Here is a 24,360-nt window from a genome sequence, read left to right on the forward strand (position 1 = left end):
TGAAGCCAGATTGGAACTCTGGAATGATCAAGAAGGATAGATACATGCAGCACTTCTATGCATGAGTGTAGAATGTTGAACCCTGACTCTCTGACTTACCCATACGACAGGCAAGGAATGGGGGGTGTCTTATGGTCAACAATTGTTCTCTCAAGTTCCTACAGGGCTGTAGCTCTTCTTGTTTTGGGAGACAAGTAGAAGGACATGAATCTATTGACTACCTCTGAACCTTTTTAGAAGTGATACTCATCCTCACAAAATTGTACTTCAAAAAGGAGAACCTTCTGCCCTCAAGGGAAAAGAACCAAGCGTCCCCAAAGAGTTAAGATGTGAAAGGACTAGCGAGCATTCTGGACAAGCAATCAATAAGCTTCTTGAAATCAGGAACTTTATTCATCTTTGCTTCCTCAAGGAGGACCAGGCCGAGAACGGGATGCTCAGTACATGAGATGGGAAGGAGGGACAGAAGGTATGGCCTCAAGTCCAGAAGACCAGAGTCTTTCTGACTGGGCATCTGTGAACCCCTCTTGGACGGGTCGTCACGGAGAGCGGCACGAAAAGTAGCGGCCCGCAGACTACCCAGTACGTTTAGGGGGCAGCATGCCCCAAACGGCTTCTGCAACGTGAGAAGTTGGGATTCCCAAGCCCCGCGTTCCCCCCACCCCCACCCCACTCCATGTGTCCTGACCCCTCAGTGGAGGAAACACCGCTAAAGAATTCAAGAAATTCTGTTAATGAGTTTAAGAAATGCTTTTAATGATTAAAACTAAAACTCAGTCCCCTTAAGGGACTAATGAGCACCGCTGTGAAGTACAAATGCAAAAGGGGGGCGCTGAAAGTGCGCAGCGCCATTGGGCCCTCAGCTAAAAACCAGGTGATCCTAAATACGATTTAATTTTTTAAAAGAATGTCATTAAAAATAACAACTTGGAAAAAAGAAATCTCGCAGGGCGAAGGGTGAGGCACCGTGCAGTGGAGACGGAAGGCGGGCTCCGGAACCCGCACCTCGGACTGATCCCAGACGTGACCGTGGGCACCTCTCTCAAGCTCTGTCCAGGTGCCGGCTCGGTGAAATGGGACGGTTTCTGGGCCGCCTCCCAGCGGCGGCTGGGAGGAACGAGCGAGACCGGATAGAGTGGGAGCGCGCCAAGACAACCCCCGCGGCCAGGGGCCCTACTGTGCGCCACGCGGCGGGCGCCCCGCGCCGTCCGCTCCCCGCCCCCGCGCCGCGCCGCGCCCGCCCCCGGCCCGGCTCGGCCTCGGGCAGGCGGGGCCGACCGCACTCGGAGCCGTAACCCGCGCCCGCGCCCGCGTCGGAGTCGCCGCCTGGGGCGCTCGGGTTGGCCGCCGGGACGCCGGAGCCGGGCGCTGCCGCCGCCGCAGGTCAGTGTTGGGGTGCGGGGCGGCGCTGGGGGCCTGGAGGGCGGGGAAGCGCCGAGGGGTCGGGGCCCGAGGAGGGCCGGGGCTGCGGCGTCGAGGTCGGAGGGGACCGCGGCGGACAGGTCCCGGCTGAGGGTCGCGGACGCGCTGAGGTGTCCCGGCACAGAGCGAGCCGGCCGGGCGGTGGAGGGCACGGGACGCACGCGAGACGCGCCACAGGGAGCGGCGGCCGCGCACGGGGACACGGCGGGCGTGCGTCCGGCGCTCCCGGGACAGGCTCCTTCGAGGGAGCGCCTGGTCGGGGTCGGAGAGAACCGGGGACCTCGGAGTCCCCAGCGGGGGTGCGCTGGCGTTCGGGAGGCGCTCGAGGGGAACTTTGGGACCGAAACGCGGGCTCCGGAGCCTCTCCGTCCCGCCGCCGCGGAGTCCCGTGTTCGGTCTCCAGAGCCCTGGCGGCGGTCTCTGTGGGGGTCGGGGTGACGGATACGCGAGGGGCACCCTCCAGGTCACCCGGCGCCGGTGCCCTTGAGCGCCGAGCGGGCCGTCAGCCTAGCGGAGAGGCTGGGATGTGGGCCGGATTCCGGGGGTTGTAGGGGATGGAGAAGGCTCGCGTCCCCCGCCCCACGCCCGTGTTCGGAAAGGTGGCATCGCCGGGCTGGGGCTCCCCACACGTGCCGCGCCTCACTGCCCGCTCCGTGTGCTCTCCCTGAGGCAGGGAGAGGCAGGTCGCTCGAACAGAAAGCGCAGGTTCCTGAATGCAGGGGGTGGGAAGTGGGTGTGTGGTCGTGGTACTGTCTGCCTCGGTATTTGGGGAGGAGCCTAAGGTAAGGAGGCAGAAACTGGGAGTAACCTATTCGCTGCTTTTATATAAGGTCAGTTGTTAGGTAAAGAAGGGGCCTTTACCTCTGCTGGTGTTCGGAAGGCTGCATTTCTAAATCCTTCTTGTTAGCTTCCGTTGCTTAGGTGAGTCGCCTCACTCTGATTGCGTTTTGTTGAAATGTGTTGGTGCGTCCAAAATTTGCGAGAGGACGATGACGACGATTGTAGTGTGTCGTTAGTATTTGGCTGTGCTCCTGTTGGAGCCTAAGGATCGAAGTCACTTGGGTCTAAGGATAATTCACCATTGTCTTGGGAAAAGTAGTGTCAATTTTAGGAGAAATAAAGTAAAAAAAAAAAAAATAGTGATCTGTCAGAAAGAAGTTAGTCTGTTTTTCCTTTTCAAGTTTGGGGGATGAAATGTAAAATTAATTTTGTTTAAATTATCATCTGATAACAAAACCAGGAAAGATGCTGAACTGAGTTGCAGGAACCCTACTGCTGGAGAAGCTCCTCATTTTGAAGCACGTTATTTTAATGTCAGCTGTTTTTTCTCATTCATGAAACAGATTTTAACCAGCGATGTTGAGAGAACAGTGAAATAACTTACTCTTTTTTTTTTTTTTAAAGATTTTATTTATTTATTTGACAGAGATCACAGGTAGGCAGAGAGGCAGCCAGAGAGAGAGGAGGGGAAGCAGGCTCCCCGCTGAGCAGAGAGCCCGACATGGGGCTCGATCCCAGGACCCCGGGACCATGACCCGGGCCGAAGGCAGAGGCTTTAACCCGCTGAGCCACCCAGGCACATCTTTTTCCACAAATCTCAGATGTGCTCTGGCAGTCTCCCATCTATAGCTAAGGGATCAATCGCTGACTGAAAGTAGAACCAAACTGATGGTGTTAGTTGATTTGGGAAACTCTATACCTGTCTCTGGCATAGAGATTGACATAGACACTACCTGGGGCTTCTCAAAGAAGTACTTCACACTCTTATGAGTGTTTTATGGGAGACACACATGTTACCAGTTAGCATTCCGAGGGATGTTTCAAGAGAACCTGTTCAAGTTTTAACATAATTTTTTCGTGTTGTCTATTTTCTTTTTTTTTTTTTAAAGATTTATTTATTTGACAGATAGAGATTACAAGTAGGCAGAGAGGCAGGCAGAGAGAGAGAGAGGAGGAAGCAGGTTCTGCGCTAAGCAGAGAGCCCGATGCGGGGCTCGATCCCAGGACTCTGGGATCATGACCTGAGCTGAAGGCAGAGGCTTTAACCCGCTGAGCCACCCAGGCGCCCCTCGTGTTGTCTATTTTCAGTCAGATTCACAGATTCATTCTGCAGTTAATATACTGCCATAGTATTCTTTAATAATTAAAATTTAAAACTAATGTCATGTTAGCCAAAAAAATGAAGATTGTTACTAAACCATCTATTTCTGCCTTACTGAGTACTTCACATAATTTTTCTCCTTTATTTATATTGTATGATATGTGATACTTCACTTGCTAATAATTATATCTTTAAACATCTTAGAATCAACTAGTGACCATCTCAGTCTTTTATAATTCACTGGGACGGGGAAAAAAGGGGTTATTTTATTTTTAAATAAAAATTCTTCTTCACATTGACTAGTTTGTTTCTAGTCTTTATAAAAACTATAACAGCATGGCATTGTTGACGTATAAAGATTTGAAGAACTCTGGGCTAAGACTTTTGGGCATTGTTTTTTCATTCTTTTAAATTTAAAAGAATGTAATTTTTAAAAAGTAAAGCTCAAGTGTCTGCCAGCATCATATTCCTTATTATACTTAAAATATTTTGAAAATATTTTTGTGATTGGTTATTTTTAATAATTAAATACAGTTTTCTTTAAAGGGATAAATTTCCTTAGTGTTCGTTTCTCTGTATATTTCAGAATTACATTTAAACAATATGTCATAATTTTTAAAAATCACTATTAATTTAAAAATCCCCTGACATTTAAAATTTATACAAGAGACAGTCTGACTTTAGGAATAGGAATTAAAAATGCATTACTGATCACAGCTAATTGCTTTCAGTAAGTTAGAGGACTATAAACAAATACTTATTTTCTCTCTTCTGTAATTCTCTGAAAATAAGATGTTTGCCACTGATCTTAACTATGAAGATAATTATGCATGTGAAAGCTGTGTGACAGCCGCTGCTGTGAAAACATACACCAGTACTAATATATTTCATTTAGTTTTCAGATTGTGAAGTGGTTAATAACAAGAGACTTTCATGAAGCATGCAAAAAGTGTTAAATTAATACTTAACAAATGTTTTCCTATACTTTTACTTCTTCATACACAGGATGTATGTATGTATCTATATGCTAAGGGATAACAGAAAATGTCATCCATCTAATTTGTGGGTGACCTGATGAATTCATTTTCACTTGAACTTGGGAATATATGTCCTAAGGTGTAGCAAAATGTGCTAGAAGACATTTTTGGTCTCACAGGTTTCCACTAAATAAATACCAGTTGTAGAGGATTTTTAAAAAATCACTAATTAAGAAAACTTGATTTAAGTCGCAAGTCTATAAATGTAAACATATGCTCCCCACCTTAAAAACAAACAAACTGAACTTCTAAGTTGCTTTTCTTATTTTTCCTACCAGATCGCAACGTTAGGGTAGTTGAGGCCTAAAAACAACAAAAAGGGCAGCGGTTTAAAGTGCTTATGATCTCAGGGTCCTGGGATTGAGCCCCGCATCGGGCTCTCTGCTCCACAGGGAGCCTGCTTCCTCCTCTCTCTCTGCCTGCCTCTCTGCCTACTTGTGCTCTCTCTCTGTGTCAAATAAATAAATAAAATCTTAAAAAAAAAAAAGTGCTTATGAAGGTCCTTTGAAACTGATATAATTTAACTTTGCCAAAGTACCGTAAGATCTGTGAATAACCATCTTGCAAGCGTAGACAGCTCCTACATATCATACTTCAGTTAGTTTCATAACATTCTAGATAAAAATTTTAAATTGACGATTATTTGAAATCTTCCTGGAGTTTCTTATTTACTATTTATATTTTATCACAATACAGAGGTATATTTTGAGACATTATATGGCATATGTTTTAGAGCTTATTTAATAGAAATGTCATGTTTTAATTTTTATTTACCTAAAATACTTACATTGGTTGTTAGAAGGAAATTGATTCAAATACAATAGGCCGTATTTTGGAAATAACTTTTGTAGATGTTAAGCCCAAAACTGTCACCAATAGTAGTTTATAGTATACAGTATATACATGTATTATTTGGGGGTTTTTTTTTGAAGTTTATATAAGAAATATTTTTCTTCAACAATCTATACATATCAACATCTTAATACCGAATATTTAATTCAGAATATAAATGTTTACATTTCTCACAGCTAAGTCATTACAATGCAGTGAGTCACTCGTGCTTTTTCTCCCCTCCCATTGCTAAGCAGGCCCGACCCTGCTTCGTTTCCAAGATCAGATGAGCTCCCACGCAGTTAGGGTGGTAATGGCCATCCACTTTCTGACTGTCCATGTCCTCATCGGTGAAATGGGAAAAGTATTGCGATTACTGTTCTATGCTTTTCTTTTCTTTTTTTGGTATGATTTTAAGACTTTATCAGCAAAACTGTGTATCTTAAAAAATATGACCTTGCCCTGAATTTAACTGAGTAGATATTTTAAAGAGAACCTTCGTGGCTATCCGTGTCAACTCTTCTACAAATGCCGATGGTTCACTTTAGCACAAATTTTGAGATCATGGTTAAGAATGAACTGAAGAGGGGTGCCTGGGTGGTTGAGTCCGTTGAACAACTGTCTCTTGATCTCAGCTCAAGTCTTTATCTTAGAGTTGTGAGTTCAAGCCTCTTGGGCTCCGCGCTGGGCGTGGAGCATACTTAAAAAAAAAACAAAAACCAACAATAATAAAGAATGAGCTGAAGATAATGTTTGATGAGTGGTGATCAATCTATTAAATGTTTCTGGAAATATTTCATATTTAATTTAAAATTGTATTTCCTATTTCCTGGTGATTTTAGATAAAAAATCAGATGACTCTTTTTTGTTGTTTTACTGTTATTACCTTTGTGAGTCCTTTGTAGACACAGTGTGAATCCTCTTCTGTCAACATTGCGTGTCTGTTGTGGTCTAGGTGCAGATTGTGCTTTTATTTGATAAAGTTCTGTTCTTTATGTATTTTTATGGTGCACGCTGTGGGTGCTTAATGTATGTTACCCAGGAGCAGGTTTGTTTTATCATGAGGCCTGTGAACCTTCGGATCGAATGACAATTCGGTATCTCAGACTAAAAGACTAAACAGTGACCTGTACTTGTAAAAACTGGGTCTTTTCCTAACAAGCTATAACCAAAAATAGGCTTATAGAGGCTTGAAACTGAGGATGCCTCTTAATAGCCCCCCAGTTTACTAGTAGGGCATAATTGGACAAGCATATAATTAATCATGCATCATCCAAATAATCATTTTAAATTCCACTTACAAATTATTAATTAATGCATTTTATTGTGAAGCATCTCCTCTACAAGAAAGTAAGGGACTGGAATCCAGGTCTGAACCCCATTCTGTTCCTGGAATGTGGAGCTGCAGAGCCCATGTAGGGACATAACTAAAGGGGTGAGGAGACAGAGAGCAAAGAAAGGTTTAGGCCAGTGCCTATAGGTGAGTGTTCCCTTTTCCGTGGGTTCCCCTTTGGGGTAGGGAGTAGGGAGCAATATTAGCATCTGCTCTCCTCATAGTAGCTGCGCTTTCTCAGTCATGGTTGTAGCTTCACCTCTTCTGGGGACCAGGCCGTTCTCAATTTGAAAATCTTTTTTGCGACTGGGTGTACTGAGCCCCTTCTCCCCGCTGTGATTTCTTAGATATGAAGGAATGAAATGACGTCATCAGTTCATGCAACAAGAATCAATGAAAATTGAGACTTAAAACTTCATGATCAGGATTTAAACTAGATCATATAATGTTTTAGTTCAATTTGATTCAGTATCTGTTTAGGAAACATTTTTATTCCACTTCATGGCTTTTAGAAAATAAATTCATTGCTAGTTTTACTGATTCACTATTTTAAGAAAACACTCTAATTTGTAGACTCATCTAAGAGAGAGAGTTAACAATGTGGATAAGACTTACTGAGACAGGGGTGCCTGGATGGTTCAGTTGTTAGGTATCTTCTTCGGCTCAGGTCATGATCTCAGGATCCTGGGATTGATCCCCGAATTGGGCTCCCTGCTCAGTAGGGAGTTCCCTCTCCCACTCCCTCTCCTGCTGCCACTCACAAGTTCCCCCTGCTTGTACAGGCTCCCCCACTGTCTCAAATAAATAAAATCTTAAAAAAAAAAAGAAAAGAAAGGCTTACTGAGACAAATTTTCTGACCTTCTGGAAAGAGTTCATATTAGCATAAACCTGGGGTGTGAATTCCTTCACAGTTTACCACAGATAAGGAGAAGGGAGATATGAGAGAGGTAGAAAAACAGGGAAATACCCTGAGTAGGAGTATAAGAGATCTGTGTTGGTCAACTCCTACAGTCATCAGATTGTAGTTACTGTGCGTAGATCTCAAATATAAGGTTGTTTTCTAAGAATTTACTCTGTTCCTCAGGGACTTCATAGAGTTTTAAAATAGCTTTAAATTCTAAAGTTGCTACCTAGCACTGTTATTCTCTCTGGCTGTAAAAGTTGCTTCAGGGGAGAATCTGGGAAAGTGAATGGAAAAAGGTTATTCGTACCCTGTATGTTTAAGGAATAAATTTTCCTTTATAGGGAAGGCAGTAGGGAAACATACCTGTCAGGCTGCCTGAGTACAATGATGAAGTGCTGGAAATAACCCCTTAACTCTGACCCCACCCCACTGGCTGTCATTCCCCCTCTAAAATTATATTTGTCATTTGAAAGTTTGAAGTCCACTTTCAAAATGCCAATATTCCTAGCAGAGTTCTTTAAATCACTGTCACCAAAAAAATGGAGAAGTTAGTTCCTAGTTTCCTTGCTACCTGAAAACAAGGCCTTTAGAGAATAGACAGCACATGTAGGAGTTTAAAAAGAGGTGATCTGGACAAGGAAAAAATAAAATAAAAGTGATTCGTGTTCCAGTTTCCCCATAAACCAGCTTCTCTGGAACCAAATAGGAAATAACTATTGGAACTAAAAGTGGTAGGAAAGGATAGATTCCCCCATACATGGCTTTATTTTTCTCTTAAAGATCAATGCAAGTCTTCCTTGAACCATTTTTTTCCTCAAAGAAAACAAGTTGTTATTCCCCAACATCAACATTCCTAGGAAATGTTCTCAAAATTAAGGTTATGAGTTAGTAGTTGGCAATCAAATACCTGAATATAACTTCTTGTTATGTGTTTTTATTTTCTCTGTGATGCTAGACAATGATCTAGTGTCTCCATGAGTTCTTCCAGACGTTTGAAGTAGCTTCCTAGTGTATTGAAATGAGAGGAACCTTTCAATCACTTCAGAAAGATGTATACTGAAGTATAAATACTGCTTAATGCTTTTGCAGATCCACAGATCATAAAACTTAACACATGCTTTATTTTTTTTTAATTTTTTGCTCAAAAATTGTTATGGCAAGCCAACACATCTCTGATAGAAGTAGAAGATTACTAACTATGACAAAGTCAAGTTCATTAATTCTTTGAGTCAGCTGCTAGGTAGTGTTTAACCGTTAGGATTGAGCTACCCTCATGCCCATGACTGAGCACATTGCTTTCTTGTTCACTTTTTCCACAGAGTTGCAGAAGGCGGAATCTAAAGCAGAGAATCTCAGAGTCCTACCTTACTAAACTTTGTTCTTTTCTGTCAGTTGGTAATTACTGGTGTAAGCAAACAAGTGTTTGATTGCATGTGGAAAAGTGTTTAAATTTTTTCCCATTGTTTTATGTAGTGGATAGAGTTTATGAAAGAGAGCAAACATGAATGGTGTATATATAAACGAAGAAAATACTTTAACAAATTATTTGCATATGTCAAAATCCAGAAGAGTGAAGAAAATACCCAGGCATTTGCCAATGTAGGATTACTACATGTTTTCCTAAAGTATTTGGAACTAATTAGAAACATCCTAGCTTTATTTAAAGGTAATATAAAATATTTTTAAACTTTCCTTTTAACGAGGTCCAAATTCATTGGTGTTTAGGACTAGAGCAGAACAATGTCTACAAAAATATAAAATATTAGTTTCTTGAAGCAGGTACTAATCAAGTTTCATTTATCTTCCTGTCTCCAGCATCCAGCACAGTATTTAGTAGACATTCCGTAAATGTTTTAAAAGGGATGAAGAAATCATTGGTGCCTGGGTGGCTCAGTTGGTGAAGCATCTGCCTTCGGCTCGGGTCATGATCCAGGGTCCTGGGATCAAGTCCCACCTGGGACTCCCTGTTCTGTGGGGGAGCCTGCTTCTCCCTCTGCCTCTGCCTTTGTCTCTGTCTCTCATGAATAAATAGAATTTTTTTTTTTTTTTGAAGAATGAAGAAATCATCTAAGGCGGTGGTTCTCAAGTGTGGTCCCTGGACCAGCAGCATCAGCATTATCTGGGAACTTGGTAGAAATGTAAATTCTCAGGCCACACCCAGACCTACTGAGTCAGATGTGTTTTCACAGGCTCTCCAGGGGATTCTGATGCATACTGTTTTGGAACCCCCTTGTTCTTGCATCCCATGTAATGGCCTGGCCCTGTTGATCAGTGCACTTATTTGGATTATTTTTAGTAGGCCTTACCCTTGCCTATAGTTAAGTTCTTTGCTGTATTCTCCCTATTGATAGACACTTTTGGGATCATCCCATAAAATTAACCCCTTTGACTTGGCATTGTATTACTTAAAGAAGTTCAGTGTTGTCAGTAAGCTTGTGTCACGAGAAGCTAGCCAGCTCACTTGTAGTCTGAGCATCCCTGGTTCTTCTTACCTTAGAATGGTTGCTCGGAATCCTGAGCCTCCAGGATCAAAGACAAAACTTTGGGACTGGATTTTATAAGATCGCCAAGGATGAGTCACCCCTAGAGGATCCATGTTAAACAGACTTAGAAGATATGGGCGTAAGCTCCATTTCTGGTTTAGTAAAAGTAGAAAATACACATTTCCTGGTGATTCTTAGTGATAGTTTTTTTTTTAATTCTAAAATTATTTAGTTCTGAAATTGAAGAAACTTGTACTCCTATATTTCTGATGTCACTGTGATTGAATTCAAGGTGCTTAAAAAGCAGCTGGGCAGTATATCACACACAGGGATGTTCTGCCTCTATTTCTGGAACATTTCCTGAAGACGTGGAGAATATAGGGAAAGCAATATACCCAAAGACTTTCATAAAAGCAATGTTATAGGAACCAATATTTGGAAGTAACTTAAATATTCAATAACAAGAGAATAGTTAAGTAAATTATTGTATGATTACTAGGTGGAATATCATATAATCTTTAGTGACAATTTAGAAATGGTAATGAATCTGAAAAATATTAACTAAAGAAGTAACATAAAAGTGTATGTGCACGATTGATTGCAACCTTACATAAATATATGTGTATGAAAAAATCTGGAAGGGAAGGAATATCTAAAACTTATGACAGTTATATTAAGTAGTGAGATTATGGAGGACTTTAAAAAAAAAACTCTTTCCCAAAGTTCAGCCAGTAATATAAAATTATTTCTGAACCTAAAAACGTATGTTTATAGCTTTTCTGTTTTTTAGTATGTCTATAATTCTGATTAGTAAAAGTCAAGACAAAGAGTTGATTAAACATTGAGAATCCTCTACCTATTTCCTGAAAGCCATTGACAATAACGTAAGGTATCACATGAATTCTTTTTGGTTCTACCCAATTTTATTTCATACTTAATTTTATTTCACATATTGGACTTCTCTGTACTCTTTGTTTGACTAACCTCTATTGGGGAGGAGAAAAATATCCCATCTCTGTTACAGTCTTTTAATTTTCTCATTCATACATTAGATTTGATTTTGTTTATTTCTTTGGGCCTATACTCCCTATTTGATCTTTAGTGTACACTGACAAACAGAACTTTTAAAAAATAGTTTCTGGAATTATTTTGATTTAAAGCCACCCTTTTAAAATTTTTTTCCTAAAATATATGTATGTCTGTTATTTTTTTTATAAAAATAAATGATTCCATGGTAGGGTAGTTATTGATAGAAGGGAATTCAGGTTTCTGAAACTCTAGTCAGACTTCTGAGTGAACACTGTAAAAGGCATATTTTTAATATATAACATATATTTGATATACTATGTAAATATACATAGAGAAATACATATTTATATACACATATGTGCACGCACACACACATAAATGGAGCAGTAACCTTTGAATTAATTAATTTTTCCTTTTTTCTGTTGCATTGTTCTAGAAATCCCAAAGGGAAAATTAAGTGGTTTTGCCTTTGACCCAGATCACAGGTTACATTTTTCTTGTCACTTTCTTTGGAACTTCTTTTGAGAAGTTTGTATCAGCTTGATGTCTTTAGAATGACCATTATCTGGGGGCGCCTGGGTGGCTCAGTGGGTTACAGCCTCTGCTTTCGGCTCAGGTCATGATCCCAGGGTGCTGGGATCGAGTCCTGCATCGGGCTCTCTGCTCAGCAGGGAGCCTGCTTCCTCCTCTCTCTCTGCCTGCCTCTCTGCCTACTTGCGATCTGTCTCTGTCAAATAAATAAAATCTTTAGAAAAGAAAAAAAAAGAATAACCATTATCTGAATGAAAACAGAGTTTTAAAAACTTCTAGAAATTTTTTGTCAGGGATATTGACTATTTCTCTCTTCTTTCTGCCTCCTCCACTTCTGCTGATTTAGTCCTCAGTACCGCCCTAGGCAGACCTCAGCCAACAAAATTCAGTGTATAGCCTTAGAATTTGTGGGTAAGACACAGATTTCCTGTGATGATACCTCCAAGGACAAATTGAGAAGGTTCTTTTTAATGAAGATTGATTCGTTCAACAAATATCTATTGAGCTCCTCCTTTGTGCCAAGACTATTTTAGAGAAGAAGGATAAAGCAATGAACAAATTCCATCTCCCCTGGAGTTTACAATTATTGTTAACTAGATTTAACAAGAAGAGTAGTGGGAGAGGTGATATCTAAGAGAAGGCCACAGTTTTGGCCCTTCCCCTGTGACCAGACAGCATTGCTGGACCAACACGGAGTCGGTGGCTCTCTTTGAGTTGGTTGTGAATAGGGGAGAACCTGCATCCTTGAATATTTTTCCTGGATCCCTTATTACTATATTCTTTTAAGTTATATGTATGTATTGTGTGTTATGTATAATGTTATATTACATTACTTTGTGTCTCTCTCAGTTACAAATTTACTAACAAAGGAGGTAGAGTGCGTCTTTTGTTAATAAGGTATTACTGTTATTGAAAATCCAAAGGACAAAGTGATTATCTACTTTGCAGAAGGATTATTTATTTTATGTTCTCACAGTGACTGTATGTAAAGGTGAACTACGCAAGTGAATTTGTAACCCCATTTCCAAAATATTATTTATGCTTAATAGAAATATAAAATGAAGTCCATTGGGACTATGGTTAAAACTAAAAACAAACAAACAAACCAACAACACTCTTTTTCCCCCTGGGAAATAAAGTTAGCTACTTTTCTTTAAAAGCCTGTGAAGAACTTTTACATATTTAGAATATAATATTTGAGTAAAAGGAGAGCCAGATATTATTTCAAATGTGCCTCCTTTGGTCAAATTACTTATTATAGCTATTTCCAAATTCCATATTCACATACAAATTGTGTCCCATTTTAGTTCTGATGTTACAGTGACAGAAAATATTTTATTGACCACTTAAAAATAAGTTCTGAACCACGTGACAGTTTGGGGAATCATGAGACGAATACACTTTGAAGGAATTTATGTGAAATACAGTTAATCCATTCATATGTAGACTGACATGGCAAAGTAGAGTGGGGTTTACTTCAGATATAACCAGAATTCTCCAATTTTGCGGATTTTACTATAGTTTATTCAATTTTACAAACTCCACAGACATTTAATGAATGACTGCTTGCTTTTCAATACTAGATATTCTTACATAGGAAGGAAAATCTGTCGACTTGGAGACATGGCCACAGGGTCAGACTAATACGTCTCAGTCTTGAGAGCACACCACACTGGGTCGGTAAACCAGCATCTAGCACTAGGGAGGCAAATACCACAGCTCAGTAAAAGCTGAGGAAATAACTAAGCTGGTTAACACAGCATATTGGTTTGGTGTGCATCTGTAGGCCACGCACATGATTCATTCTGTGTAATTCACTGTGTCTGCTGGAACAATCTAGGATCCTGACAAAGCACCATACAGACACACAATTAATTTGTCTTTATTGTGCACATGAAGTTTTTAAAGGTGAGGTTGATTTCCTTTGTCATACAACACATGTGTAAAATATTTATACTGGTCACCAGCTTTCGAATTCAGAAAATGCAAACTAATTTTAATCTCAGCTGAAGTAAAACAATTAGAAGGCAGATCTAACCTGAAATTGATTTATTGTGTTCCATATTCTGGATTACACATTTTATTTGCTGATTCTTCGCTGTCATGTCTTAACAATTTTTCTGCACAAATTCTGTGTACCAAGCAAAGTTGTTAATTCAGAGGACAGAAATGATGTTGTAGTTCTTATTCCTCTTACATACCTATGTACTACATACCTTCCCTGATTCATGGTCTATAGTATAGGGAACTGGGTGTATTATCAGTGCTTTATAAATACTTCTAAACTTAATTTCCCTAATTCATAGCCTGTAGCACAGGGGGCTGGGTGCATTCAAAGTACTTTATAAATAATTTTAAACTTGATTTGATACTGAGGACAAGTTTATGCTTTTTTAGGGTCACTTGTATGGGATTCTTAGTGCTACTATTCTCTACATATTAAAGGAATTCCCGAAGTTACTCTCTAAAATGTTAATTTGTGGGGCGCCTGGGTGGCTCAGTGGGTTAAAGCCTCTGCGTTTGGCTCAGGTCCTGGGATCGAGCCCTGCATCGCATCGGGCTCTCTGCTCCGCAGAGAGCCTGCTTCCTCCTCTCTCTCTGCCTGCCTCTCTGCCTACTTGTGATCTCTGTCTGTCAAATAAATAAATAAAATCTTAAAAAAAAAAAAAGAAAGTCTTAAAAAAATAAAATAAAATGTTAATTTGTATTTTATTTAGCATTTTTAATGATACATAATGATTTGAAATTAATGCCAGAAGAGATTTCCATTTTACTATTCTAAAGCGGGCAAAATGGGATATGAAAAGGGGGAAAAAATGTTAATTATAGACTTCAGCATTCTATGTTGGATCTTTTAGTTGTTCTGGTCAGAAAAACAGGTTTTAAATGGCCTAAGGGCCAGAGCACTGTTTTACATTCCTGTTTGGAGGCTTCCAATGGCAACTGTAACAGATTCTATTTAGTACTACAACTGGAGAAAAGCTCATAATAATGTACAATAGAAAATGTCATTTAGACTTATTACTCAGGCATAAAATAAACAGGTTCCTTTCCAAACATTTCGTGAAGTATTAGATTAAGCACCATCAAGTTCTGGCCTATTAATTTGTTTGTAATATACAAAATAATTAATCACTCTATTTCCTATATGAATCACAAGTACTATGGTCATCATTATTTAACAGTTAATCTCCTTTCACAAGGCAGATAGGGGTTTATGAGCAACTTTAAATCAAAATGCCAAAGAAACCGATTTACATATAAAAGAAAAGCAAATAGAGGAACCTTTTCTTATATGGCCTTGTGGCATCTCTGCCCGCCCGCTCCCCTCTTCCCCGCAGTCCTTCATCTGTGGATGTAGAAGGAAGATAGGAGTCTCATAGCCAAAGATCAATGCAGGGAATTTGCACCCTATCCAGCTTTGGGCAGCCTGCCATTATCCTTCTGCAACCACACCTGTTCACCTCCCACTAGGCCAAAGAAGGGCCCGACAGACACAATACCAGAGAGAAGCAAAATGGCAGGGAGGGTAGAGCCTGATAAAATGAAAGATGAAGAACTGAAATGGGTTTGAAGCTTTCTCTCATTAACGATCCAGACTTCAGTTTCCTTATTTCATTATTCATTTGTATATGGCTGGACACAGTGGATTGCTCACATGTTCAACTATGTGCTAGGCACAAAGGGAGATAGGAAGAAGGAGATTATAATCTACATGAATCAAAATGGGGTAAAATTCAAACATAGAACTTATACGATTAAGAGCTAGAAAATAAAATAAGTAAGACAAAACAAATGCAAGAAAAGTTCACAGAATGGTGGACCAGTGTGGAGTGGACGGTATATCCTGAAAAAACTATGTAGAGAGGGAGGGTTTAAACTAGACTTGAGAAGTTAGGAGATTGAGACTGTAACCTCATAGGGGGGAATAAACCTAAAAAATATGCAGAAAGAGAAACAAAGAAGGGAACTAAAGTATGATTCCTTTAATATGAAATATCCAGAATAGGCAAATCCATAGAGAAAGAAAGCAGATTAGTGGTTGCCAGGGCCTGGGGGGAAGGGGGAAAGGGGAGGGACTGCTTAATGGGTACAGGATTTCCTTTTGAGGTGATTAAAATGTTTTGGAACTAGATAGAGGTGCTGGTTGCACAGCTTGAAGAATGTGCTTAATACCACCGAGGAGTTGCGCCCTTTAAAAGTTAATTTTGTGTTCTGTGAGTTTTGCCCCAGAAAACAACAACAACAACAAAACAAAAAGTTTAGGGTTTGAGGCAGCCCAAAAGGAGGGGAAAGGAATTTCCAGTGTAAGAAAACAAAGCCTGGAATAGTGCGTAAGCATGGATCGAGGGAAACTCTGCCGAGATCGATGCATTTGAAGTGAATGTAGCACGTGTATGTGAGTAGGAGAAATATGGCTGGAGACAGAGATTTTAGGTCAGATGAGAAAGGGTCTGGAATGCAGGCAAAGGAGTGTGGGTTTTATCTTATAAGGAGTGGTGAGATTCCAGGTCTTGAGAAAAAGAGTGAGATGATTTAATCAGGAGATTAATTTGGCAGTAGTGTGCAGGGAAAACAGGAGGCTATCGCAACATCTGGACATAAAATGAGGAGGGCCTGTAGGAACAAAGAGGTAGGGAAAATGAGACCGATCTGCTCATAAACCCTCCGTTTCTGCCTTGGTACAAGGTAAGTGCAAATTGGAGGATACACATAAAAAATTTTATATTGTCATAACGTGCAAGCCCATCATTTCGCATTCTACTGACGTAGCCACAATGGATTGAAAAGTTCCTTCAGCTCCGAGTTAGAGCACCACTGCCCTAAAGAACAAATGGACTGGACTTTGTGACTGAGTCTTGTGGGGCAACCTCAGCCACGGACTCATTTTTATGGCATGTCTACTATGTGTCAACACTGTGCTAGCCACTGGGACTGTTGCAGTAAGCAAGACAGACAGGTCCCTTCCCTTATGGAGCTTCCTGCGTCATAGACAGCTCTTTGTCACAGGATTGCTAGAAATTAAAGGGAGGCATGCTTCCGCTCAGCGTGAGGAAAGGAGTCCAGTTGCTGCAGTTGGGAAGGCTGCCTTGTGAGGAAGCAGGTACTTTGTTGATAGAGACATTCATGCAGAATTTGAATGGCCGTCAGTCAAGGAGTCTTGTCTGATAGGACAAATGAACTAGGCGTTTTATAGGGTGATACCGTAGCAATTCTCTAGTCTGTAATATTAACTTCATATACTTATTTCTTTTGCTGTTGACCATATTGGAAAACCAGTGTCTGCTAAGTGTCTGGACATTGTCGTCAGGACCTGTAATTACATTTCCCTAAATGTGAATGCACGTTCAATTTTAAGCGTATCTGTACGGTTGGTTCCATAGTTCTTTTTTTTTTTTTTTAAAGATTTTATTTTTATTTATTTGACAGAGAGAGACACAGCGAGAGAGGGAACATAAGTAGGAGGAGTGGGAGACGGAGAAGCAGGCTTCCCGATTAGCAGGGAGCCCAATGTAGGGCTCCATCCCAGAACCCTGGAATCATGACCTGAGCTGAAGGCAGACACTTAACGACTGAGCCACCCAGGTGCCCCCCCCCAATAGTTCTTTTTAAAGAAAATACGGTTCTGATGGGTTCTCAGCCATCATTTAATTCCACCTTCAATATTTGTGGTTAAGTTCCTCTTTCCAAGTAATGTTTTTTTTACAAGTAATGCAATATCTACAGAAGCGAGTTATCTAAATCACAGTCACACTGCTGATCTTAAAATCGTTTGTTCTTCCTCCTGTGATGTACTGCTGTGGTTGAACAAGACCAGCCCTGACTACCCATTTTGGTAATGTCTTCAGTATTCCATTTTGCTGTGGGTGAAAGTTCAAATAACTTTTATTATTCAACTTTTTTTTATTTATTATTTGATAGAGAGAGATCACAAGTAGATAGAGAGGCAGGCAGAGAGAGAGAGAGAGGGAAGCAGGCTCCCTGCTGAGCAGAGAGCCTGATGCGGGACTTGATCCCAGGACCCTGAGATCATGACCTGAGCCGAAGGCAGCGGCTTAACCCACTGAGCCACCCAGGCACCCCCAACGTTTTTTGTTCTTTTTTTAAAGATTTTATTTATTTATTTGACAGACAGGGATCACAAGTAGGCAGAGAAGCAGGCAGAGAGGGAGAGAGGAGGAAGCAGGTTCCCTGCTGAGCAGAGAGCCTGATGCGGGACTCGATCCCAGGACCTGGGATCATGACGTAAGCCAGAGGCAGAGGCTTTAACCCACTGAGCCACCCAGGCGCCCCTATTATTCAACGTTTTTACTTAGTTATTACAGTCTTCCAACTGTTGTTAACATTTAGCAGCTGGAATTTTCCCAGATTAATTGAACTTTGGAGGATCCAGAGGACTGACTCCCACAGGAGTGATATTCTCACTGGATTTTGGGGAAAATTCTGGAGTGCTTTTAAGTAAGGGATATTATAATCATAAGGATTTTTTTAGTGATTATGGTATTAGATGAAGAAAAAGTTTAGCTGCGGAAGAAGAAAAACCATTTTTTCTTCAAGTCTATTAGAATATTTTGTTAAAATAGCCCATTTTCACTAAAATATGTATAAAAATTTGAATTGTGTCTGAACAGTGTCTGATATGTTGTGGGTACTCAGTAAATATTTATTGAGTATTGTTCATTGAATGTGGAGTTAAGGTGGACAAAGCATTTCAAGTAGAAAAATTATATGAGCATAGGCACCAAAGTAGGGAAAATACGAGTTTAGATAAAAGCAGAGATAGTCTCCTGAAGGTAGAATTTGTATGTAATTACCAAGGTAAAAACTTTGGTGGTTTCTTAATTTCTGTACAGTATATAAAATACCAATGATGATGACTTCTGATGCTTATATCCAAAATGAATAGCTGAGCTTAAATGTAAAAAGTCATTACCCATGACTAATCTGGATTTTCGAGGTCTCCTGGCTGTACCCTCAGTTCCTGCTCTAGCTCTTCTTCTAAATTCCTCTTTCCCATTGCCCCTCTCCTCCTCACCTCCCTTATTTTTTGTGTTTCTTACATTCTGTCTCTTTTTTTCGTCTTTTTTTTTTTCTGTCTCTGTTTCTCTCTCTTGATGGCTGTTTACCTTTTTTCTTTCTGTTTCCCAGTTCCTAATATCTCTCTCTTTGGTTGGGTGTCTAATATGGAAATTAAATGTACTTTTATCTACTAGTCAAATGATGAAGTAGGGATGTTCTCTGAATTTAACATGAACAAAATGTTCATGTTTATGAACATGTTTATGTTGCTCTTTCTGAGGTGAAATAAAACTGGTTATCACTTATACATGAACTCCAGTGGGTTTTATAAAAGATTTTTGAATCACTAATCCTCACACTGGGAGAAGGGGTCCAATGGACCTTGATTTGTAAATCTAGTAAAACATAGTAGCTTGTTGAGGTAACTCCTATTTGTCTCTAACAACCTTAGTTTCATCTCTTTTTTCCAAATGGTAGATATGTCAGATATATCACATGATCCTTCAGGATCTAGTTTTTTTTTCTTTAATTATTTTTATTAACCTATAATGTATTATTAGCCCCAGGGGTACAGGTCTGTGAATATTCAAGCTTACACACTTCCCAGCACTCACCATAGCACATACCCTCCCCAGTGTCCATAACCCAACCTCCCTCTCCCTACCTCCCAACCCCCCAGCAACACTCAGTTTGTTTCATGAGATTAAGAGACTCTTATGGTTCATCTCCCTCCTGATCCCATCTTGTTTCATTTTTCCCCTCCCTGCCCCCCCACCCCATGCCCTGCCTCTCAGATTCCTCATATCAGAGAGATCATATAATAATTTTCTGATTGACTTTTTTCACTCAGCATAATACTCTCTAGTTCATCCACATTTATTATGTTTTCATATATGCCATTATACAAGAGCTGGAACTTTTGTCTGTTTTGTTCATTCTTTGTGCTCGGTGCCCAGAACCCTGCTAACAAGTATCAGATGCTCAATGAATGATTGTCGTTTTTTTTAATTTCAAATCTACTGTCTCATTCTACTTCTAATCCTAAATAGCTATCATGACTTTTTGGAGTAATATTGCCACTAGGATAATTTAGTTTATAATGGATTCATAAATGTAACCATATGATTTCATGTTTAGAGAATGCTTTCTCTCTGTTCAGTCTACCCTTTACTCCACAGCTTAAATCTTTCTCCAAAATGTCATTTAACTATCCTTCTAAAGGACTGTTCTTTAATTATCTCAAGCACCAAAAAAGTAATCTAGCTATTGATAGTAATATTTAATATTTGTTGAGTACTTATTCTGTATCAGGCTCTATTTTAAGCATCGCCTACACTATCTCATTTTATTCTTCAAACAACCATAGAAAGTACACACTATTATCTCTCTTTTGCAGATGAAGAAATAAGCACAGAGAGGCAAAAATAACCTTCCAGGTGATAAAATGAGGATTTGAACTCAGGCAGTTTGAATACAGCCACCCTGTCTTACACTTTTTAACAAAAGCCTAATTTTGCAGTATTTAACTTGCCAGAGAAAGAGATGTCTACACTCTACTAACACTGCTACACCATTCCACATACAACAGTTAGATCTACAGAAGTATAACCATATTCAGGTGTAACCATGGATTAGATCTAAACTTTAAGTTGTTCAGGTCCACTGCATCAGTTTATGTGTCTTGTAAGTGCTAAGAAACTGAAGTACTTATTCTTGTTGCTTGTGACAAGGTAAATCATGTCACCAAATCTTTAACTTATATTCGGTAATTCCACTATCACTTGAAAGCACCACTGTTAAGAGATTGTTCAGTTCCATTTTTCTCTCCCTCTTAGATTCCTCTTAATCAAAATCAAGCCTCTTTTTTTTTTTTTTTGGTCATCCCAGGATAGAGAGGTAAGTTCAATAGCAAATTTTGCATGGCTAGTGTAAAAATCTAGGGAAGGATACAATTGGCCCTTCTTGAGTCTGGCCTCTCATGGAATCCATCAGCTGTTTGGGGGGAGGATAGTGAGAAATTTAGTTTGATGGGATTAAAAACTAGTCATTTGAGTGTGTTCATCTACTTTCACTTTCCGCCAATCCACCAGAGAATCTTCTTTTGATAATACAACACCCTCTACCCTTACCCTTAGAAAAGTTGATCTTATGAGGTCATTTCCTAGTTTTTGTGAGGAAGTGCTGGAGAGTAAGTAGAAAGGGACTGAATGTGAAAAGCTGGAGGACATGATAAAGTGCTGAAAAAGGGAGGAAAAGGGAGAGATTATAAATTGACTGGGCTGGGAATAGAGAAAACGTTTAGTGAGAGGTTTGGGTGAAGGAGACATTTTGGAGAGTGTGGTATATGAAAAAAATTGAAGGGATGTAGGGAAAAAAGGGATATGAGAAGGGTTGTTTGTTGTTATGAACTGAATGTTCTATAACATGTTTTGAGGGACCTGAGTAGAGAATAGAATTCCTTTTAATCTTGCAGGGAATGAGGAGCAGCCCAATTATGCGTTGAGATGTGTTTCTTTCCTTTAGTGGGGGAAGGTGGGTAGTCAGCTTGGGTGGTGTTGAGCTTGAGGTTCCCGAAGAACCTCAGGTAGGGGTGTCCGGAAAAAAGTTGGAAATGCAGAATTAGAATACTTGCGAGAATAGTTGTAGTTGCCGATAAAGATTTGTGAGCTATAAGCAAGCAGATTTTATGGGTAAGAGTGAACCAGGAAGGAACTTTCAGGACACAGAAAGAAGAGGCACTGAAATCGTAGTCATGTGACAGGATAAGAACTAGGAGAAACTGGTCTCCAGGCAAATAAAGGAGACTGTTTCAGTGGTAAAGGATGGACAAAATACCAAACACTGCAGAAGACCAATGTGCCGAAGCCAGCTCAGACTGGCTTGTGAAAGTCAGCTGTTAAAATTTTCAAGGTTTCTGAGAGCCCATTATTACCCACAGCTATTATTTAAAATACAATGGTTAAAAAAATCATAAATAAATAAATAAAATAAAAAATAAAGTAGAATACAATGGTGTATACTTGCAATTAAACAGGTTTAAAAAAAAAAAAAGAAAAGAAAACAAAGGCAATAAACAGACCTCGGACATCACTTCCTAATTGTTTTACATTGGTGTGTCCTTGTCGATTGGGTCTGAATGGTAGAAATGCGATGTGGCCTGAGCCCCTGCTCCAGCGCTGCTCACCCCAGCTCTCGGTGATGTCACGTCAGTAGCCTCTGCTCAGTTCTGGGGGGAGTATTGACACCACAGAAACTGGCAAACACTGCAAATAGGGGCATTTTCACCTGGAAGGAGAACCACTTGTTAAACATTTATCAGCACAGCTTTGGATAAATAGAGTGAAAATGGAGAAAAGTCTAAAGGATTTAGCAAGAAGAAAACGGTGTATAAATTTTGCCTTAGTGTCAGTAGAAAGGTGGGCAAAAACCACAGTAAAGTGGGCTGAGGAGTGAAATAATAGGCAGTGGAGACACATTTTCAAATTGAATTAAGGCAGATTTTTTTTTTATTAGTTACCCTACAGTACATCATTAGGTTTTGATGTAGTGTTCCACAATTCATTGTTTGCGTGTAACACCCAGTGTTATTGTTGATTTTTGTTTTAGGTGTTGGGCCCACAGAGTATATACAATGCTTATGTATCTTATTAATCTCCAAAAAAGGAATAATGTGTGCAAATTTGCTTTATTGTGGAAACCTCTCTGTTGGAAAGTCTTAAGGAACTACTTATCTACAGAACACATTTTGGGAAACACTGCTCTAGTATTTAGCAATTAAGATGATATTGGTTGTAAGTTTGAGTGAGATAAATATTTGTTATTAAAGTTTCTTAGTGTCCTAAAGGAACAATGTCAAGAATGGCTGTTGCATTTTGTTGAGTCTTTTTTTGCGTTGTTTGAGATAATCATCTGGTTTCTTTTAAAACTTGACCTAGTACTCTGACATGTTATTTAATAAATATTCTGGAGGTAAATCTTTGCCTGAAGTAAATCCAACCTGATTGTGGTGGTTTGTTCTTTCAGTATATGATTGAATTTGTTCATTAGCATTTTATTTATAACTTTAAATCAATATTACTAGGTAGAACTGGTATTTTTCTCTTCATTTTCTGTTAGGTTTTAACATCAATATCATGCTACTTTTGAAAAAATTGGTTGCTGTATATTTTTCTATTCATAAACAATTTTGTAACAAGAAAATTATCTCTTCCTTGAAAGTTAGAAAAAAATAATCTAGAAAATTATCTAGGCTCAGAGCTTTTGGGGGAAGTAATTCTTTGATAAGTTTTCAGTGGCTTTCATTGCTAATTATTTTTCTATTTCTTAAGGCAACTTTTGCCACTTCTACCATTTCAGACAAATTAGTTTGAGTAAATTGCCCCTTGGTGTGCATTATTATCTACTTACATCTGAGAGACGACTTTTAGCAGAACGTAAAAAGTTGGATGAGTAGGTATGAACGGCCCCTGTCTCATGTGGGTTGTGTTGAAATGTCAGGGGTTCAGGTTTGAAAGAAGCCAATTGGCGAATGGGGATGAGTAGAAGGATTCATAATCTAATGAGTATAAACCAAGCTGTATTTAACTGACCAGATGGAGAATGTGAAAGAATCCTTGGTATACATTACCCCCAGAACCGCTCTTGTTTCTTCTCTACCGTAGCTAATGTTTGGAAACTGCTCCTTCTGTGTGTGGTACAGTGCAATTCTGAGCGGGTAACTAAGATTACTGATCTTAGTCATAGGAAGGGTTTGGGGAACGATTATGGAATCCCGTCTGTCTCTGAAAGCCGCAGGATCCAGCCCAGTTTTCTGTTTGATCCAACTCAGGACCACGAGCTAAGAATACTTACCTTTACTTTTTTCTTGTTTTTAATGAACACATATGTATTTCAAAGGGAAATTGGGACCAGTGTCAAGGAAAGCTAGTATGATTTACTCTTAACTTGGAGTCAACATTCTTTAATTTTTTCAGTAAAAATTCCCGTTTTGGTGTGGATATTCCTTTCGTTTTTGACTAACAAATGAGAGAGCATTTATGTAAATTGGTCTGATACAGGTTGGTAATCAGTCAGAAAACAAAACGTACCGGTCTGAAATACTGACGGGTCAGAGTTTTCTATAGAAGAATATGTCCCATTCTGAAAACAAATAATTACTTTATTATTAGTGTTAAGTCTGTGTTAAGAGAAGTACTAAATAGTGATAGAGAAACAACAACAACAAAAATTCCTTGGCTATAGTTTATATTCTTTCATGTTAGAAATAACAAAATGGGAAAACATTTTATACTCATAATCCACTACTTTGATGTTATATATCAGCTAATGGGATCGTTTTTGCAAGTTCCAAGTTTGCAAAGGTGTAGAATTAAAGAAGAAAAAAATTGGAATTTTGTATAGGTTAGATTGTGCAGTTCATTGGGTCTGGAAGTTCGGGCTATTAAGGCCCTGATGATAAGGCTTTTGGTACTAGATGCTGTTTTGTCTTTATGGAATGTACAGCTATTCTCAGATCCCTGAGACCTTCGTAAGAGCCAAGGATGTGAATCCTGAGACCTTTGGCACATTTGCCTGAATACTTTGCTCTCTGGGTCTTCCTTTGAAAAATCTCCGCATGGAATGTGCTACATCTACTGTCCCTAAATGGTTGTGATACATGACTATACTT

General features: G+C 39.6%; 1 protein-coding gene across 5 annotated transcripts in view; it reads left to right on the forward strand.

Annotated features, from left to right (window-relative positions):
• The first annotated feature begins 1,161 nt into the window (after nucleotides 1-1,161).
• Nucleotides 1,162-24,360, forward strand: part of PPARG (peroxisome proliferator activated receptor gamma) — a 130,662-nt gene continuing 107,463 nt past the window's right edge. For 2 of the 5 annotated variants that reach the window (XM_045992039.1, XM_045992040.1), the window contains exon 1: nucleotides 1,162-1,383. The gene's annotated coding sequence lies outside the window, so the exon portion shown is untranslated. Of the gene's footprint in view, nucleotides 1,384-2,272; nucleotides 2,344-23,125; nucleotides 23,146-24,360 lie in introns of those variants that run through there. The other 3 variants (XM_045992036.1, XM_045992037.1, XM_045992038.1) reach the window with 3 other exon arrangements.

The sequence above is a fragment of the Meles meles genome, chromosome 20 (genome assembly GCF_922984935.1).
Source record: "Meles meles chromosome 20, mMelMel3.1 paternal haplotype, whole genome shotgun sequence".
NCBI classification, from domain to species: Eukaryota; Metazoa; Chordata; class Mammalia; order Carnivora; family Mustelidae; genus Meles; species Meles meles.